At 31.5% G+C, this 5,044-nt stretch overlaps 1 long non-coding RNA gene across 2 annotated transcripts; it reads right to left on the reverse strand.

Annotated features, from left to right (window-relative positions):
* Positions 1 to 2,881: 2,881 nt before the first annotated feature.
* On the reverse strand, positions 2,882 to 4,777 carry LOC122198003 (uncharacterized). Of its 2 annotated transcripts, XR_006191808.1 has the most exons (3): positions 4,430 to 4,777; positions 3,281 to 4,350; positions 2,882 to 3,173 (listed from the first exon to the last, which is right to left on the reverse strand). It is a non-coding gene; the product is annotated as an uncharacterized LOC122198003 (long non-coding RNA). The 2 variants fall into 2 exon arrangements; XR_006191807.1 differs by having other exon boundaries at positions 3,281 to 4,777.
* Between the last annotated feature and the right edge of the window lie 267 nt (positions 4,778 to 5,044).

The following is a 5,044-nucleotide window of genomic DNA, read 5'->3' on the forward strand; positions in this document are numbered from 1 at the left end:
AGAGCAAGTAGAAACAGGAGCTCTAAAAATCTGTCATGTTTCTTCTTCTGATCAGCTAGCTGATATATTTACAAAGCCCCTGAATAAAGAAATATTCAGCAATCTTCGTTTCAAGCTTCAAGTCAAACCTGCCCTTCAGCTTGCAGGGGGGGTGATAAATTAATGTTTATTATTCTGACTCAATTCATAGTTGTTTGTTGTACTTTGACTTATCCCTTAGCATAGTTGCACGTGCCCTACTGTTTAGCTTTTCTTGTTACTCCTTTCTTTATATATATATCACTGTATGTTTGCCAAAGGATATATTAAAAAGATACAAATTGTTTCTCTCTCTCTCTCGTTTTTATTAAGGAAAACAATAATGGGGAAAAAGATTAAAAAAAACAAACAAAAAAATAGCAAAAAACAAAAAACAAAAAAATACAAAAAAAAAAACAAAACAAAAAAACAAAAGAAAAAACAAAAAAAACTACTTCGATCAAACCCAGGTAAACTAGTTACGAGGACTTCTTAGCAAGCAGTTGAGACCCTTTTCATTAATAACAACAAATGACTTTATTATTAAACTAGTTTATAACCCATGATAACCACAATTATAAAATTAATTAAACTTTCGTATTAAAAAATCAAAATCAATAATAAATTATTTTAAATAATTTATTACTTAAGAGATATTTTTTAGTTATATAAAATTATAATCGTTGATTTAAATAAATACGTGGAGTTATATCATTTTATAAATTATATTTATTTTATTTTATTTTTTAATCTAACGTTATTAATTTAATATAATTAAAGGGAGAAATTTTAAAATTTGAAATTTAAAATGAAGAATCAATTATTAATTTAATATAATTAAAGTGGCATGATATATGATATATAACATTAATGAGGGGTTCTAATTGCATGACACTTGTCAATATGAGATTAAACCTATTATTTTATTAGAAAAGGGAAACGTCGATGATACGAACACACATTGACTTGGTCGTGCCTAGCTAGTTTATTAATTTGTTGATTTAGTCATTCCTTATTTTTAGTGGTAGTTGCATGATAGTAGTCCACATAGACTTGCATGCCTAAGGTCCATGACCATTTGTTTCCTAGTTTTTAGCTAAGTAGTGCATATTTATATGAGTTGTAATCTGCATTACCAGGATATGAAAACAGAAAATTGCTTCACGTTTGTATTGTTGTTTTATTCTTTTGGAGATTGACCTCCTCGAATTGGTCACTATCAATTGGTGCTTTCATCATCGTCTCAATGCCTTTAAAAATCGAGTCCGGCTCCACCTCTGACAATCCCAAGATGAACCCCGACAAACCCAATGTCGCCCTCAATGATCAACTACAGGTTTTAATCCACCTCACCACCGCCACCAACAACCGCCTAAACACCATCACAACTCATCTTGTTGCACAATCCGACACCATGAAGAACATTGTCAAACTCCTCACCGTCAACAACAATAATCGGGCACCGCCTCCGCCACCGCCACCTCCACCCAATCACCAACCACGACCACCCAAGATACAACTTCCCAACTTTGATGGCTCCAACCCACTCGATTGGATTTTCCAAGCTGAGAATTACTTCACATACTACGTCATTCCTCCTCCTCAACGGCTTTCTTTGTCTGTTTTCTATTTCACCAGTGATGCCTTGAGTTGGTATAAATATCTCGCCAACAATCACTTACTTGGAACGTGGTAGGAGTTTTCACGAGCTCTTGAGCTCCGTTTCGGCCCCTCCACATATGAGAATCACCAGGCTACATTGTTTAAACTCCAATAAACCACAACTGTCTCGGTGTACCAATCGGAATTTGAGAACACTACAAGAAAAATGACTTACAGTCACCAAAAAAGTATGACCATATGTGTATAGTGACATTTTATTTTTTCACTGAAAGTGTGACGGAAGGTGACGCCATTGTATGGGTCTTATGGTTACCTTAAAATATAGTGTTCGTATGATATGAAAACATGTGGCCGTATATAAAAGTGTGGCAAATGTATACGAAATTTTGTTCCTTAAATATCCAATATTGTAGCGTTAAACCTTCAATAGACACATTTATTTAGTAACTGTGGTGACTGTATATCACCAACGTGCGACATTCATGATGTTTTAGTGTAGTTGTTTTCTTTTATATTGTTTTAGTGTAGTTGTTTTCTTTTATATTGTCACACAGTTTAAATTTTATTAAGACTATTGTGAATCTTTTGTAAACATGTAATCACGGTGATCATGACCATGTTTGCTAAATGGCCACATGTAATTAATTCCATAAGTGGCGAATTGCTAATAATTAGTCACAAAAAACAATCAATTTTTATGACTATAGCCTATCGTATAGAGACACACAATTAAGTGAAATACTATCATAAGTATTATAAAGACACATTTTGTTAAAATTAAGGACTATTCGGTTTCGTATTAAGACTATTGGGTATATTTTAAACATATATAATTACGGTGAACATGTCCATGTTCGGTAAATGGACACATATAATTAATGATGTAAGTGACGATTTGCTAGTATTTAGTCTCAACAACAATCAATTATGATATTTATTTGCCACATAAATTGTTTTTCATGTTGTTATTGTTTAACTTAGTCACAAAAACTATAGAATAAACATCATTTTAAAATAGCTGTAGACTCATAATTCTTTTATATTATGACTATTGTTAACCATTTAGCCACACGTTAAAAAGTGATGTTAAGTAACCATTGTATAATTTTAGAGACATTGAAAACCTATAAAACTTGACCAAATTTATATTAAAGCCACAATCATTCAATTTTTATTATTACTTTTTCTACATTGTAGACACATCAAACTATTTTAATTAAAGTAACCAAACCCAACAATATGAAACCATATCAAAATTCATATTTTGATATTAATAATAATTGAAATCGAAATTCGTACATTAAATTACTAACTAAAATACCAAAAAAAGAAAATTGTACTAATTGCAAGTATTTAAATTATGGTAAAAAAAAGCAAACACATCATAAAACAAAACCTAGACATAACTAGGCATCCGTCTTTTTGGTATTGCTCATTGTCTTCTTGAGAAGGGTACCAGATGATATGTAAGTTGGTTTCCTTTTCTTTGAGTTTTGAAGTTGATGGTCTTGATGTGATATAATATCTAGTACCTATACCAACAACATTGAAACAAAAAAACGAGTTCATTAAAAACTTAGCATACTAGTTTATGAAGAAAAAAAAAGTTTAATGTACAAAGAAGTTAACATAAACATACCTTTGAATCGGCTTGCACAGGGTATTTTATTCATGGAACAAAAATTTATATGCCTCCTCAATTGTTGTGAATTCTCCAGTTTTCATATACAATCTTTCAACCTAGTTTGATCTTTATCACAGCAAACAAATGCACAAAAATGATGTAATTTGTTTTCTAACCCTATCAAATGATGCTCCGTTAGCATACACTTACAAAAACCCAAAAAAATAGTGGATTAATTTATAAACTATAAACATAGACCAACCTATGAAAAAGATGGTCTTGATAGTTCATTCGTCTGTTCAAGAAAGATGGATAAGTTGGTTTTGAATCATTAGTTTAAGGAAGAATGATTAAATTAGAGTAATTGTAATTAGTAATTACCATATCAGATATAGGTCCTGAGAAGAAACTTTAATGAAATCACCAACACAAATGATTCAAGCTCAATGATAGCATAAGAAAAAAAAGCATATAAGACAATGAAAGAAAACTATACCTTTTGATGCCTCTAAAACCTCAGAATAAAACCTAAAACAACATATAAGAAAATCGAAGAGTCTAACTCCTAAAACACACAAACAAATAAACTAAACAAAAATTAGAAATTGGAATGAGAAAAAAAAAAAGACAAAAAAGGGACCAAAAATCAGATAAAAAAACAGAAAAGAGATACAACCTGAATTCGATGACCAGTAGCTTGTTATTCACTATTCAGAAATCAAAAAATATCAACTTCTTTGACTTTGGTCTACAAGTTACCTGTTATTCAGAAATTAGATAAAAAAACAAACTCAATATCAAAATTCAGAACTCAGAACTCAGAAAATAGAATGAGAAGTACAGAAAATGAGAAAAGAAAACAGAATTATTGAAACTATGAAGCTAAGAAATCGACAAGATCATAAATTATGAAGTAAAGAATGAAAATTTAGAACTCATAACTTACCCAAAACCAAACTGGAACTCAGAAACACCAAAATTCTTCAGATTTTTGGTGATCCTATCACTTTATTCTTCAGAAATCACATTACCAGGAAGTTTATAGTAGAGAAATCCCATATTAGTATGCAAAGTAAAGAAATCAGCTGGAATTAACAACTAGGTTTAGAAGAGTTACAGAAAAGTATAGAAATTATAATGAGAGATCGAGAATGATTAATTTACCCAATACTTCAGACAATCAGAAGTGATCGATTAGAGAGGCATCGGCGTCTCCAGTTTCCTCGATCTCGCTAGTCGACGATTGGTTTCTCAAGGCGTTAGCGCCCATGATTTTTGTTTCCTCGGTCCATCTCATTCGTAGGCGTCTGAAGATGGCGATGAACATGGCGACAACGAGAAGGATGACGGGAAGAGGAGACATTAGGATTTATAGTCCATTATAGTGCAGTTTAATGCCGGAGATGGCGGCAGTAGATGGCCGATGATGGCGACGACAACAAGCATGGAACGAGAAAATGAATGGCGGTACGATGAGAGGTGTGTTCGTGAATATAAGATTGAGACAATAAAAGTCTGTTGGGCTTTAGGTAATTAGGGCTAAATACTTAAATGTTTAAAGGGGGGAAATGAAATTTTATACAAGTTCAAATTTTGGGAAAAATAAACATGGAGGGAAAATGATTTTGTAAAAATGTATAGAAAAATATAATTTCAAGTAAATATATTGATATATCTATCTATTTGTAATTATGTTTTTTTTTAACTGTGAAATTTTATAAAAGCAATGCTAGAAGATTACACAATATAATTAAAATATCTAAGAGAACAACACCAATC

The sequence above is a fragment of the Lactuca sativa genome, chromosome 5, assembly GCF_002870075.4.
Source record: "Lactuca sativa cultivar Salinas chromosome 5, Lsat_Salinas_v11, whole genome shotgun sequence".
Taxonomy (NCBI): Eukaryota; Viridiplantae; Streptophyta; class Magnoliopsida; order Asterales; family Asteraceae; genus Lactuca; species Lactuca sativa.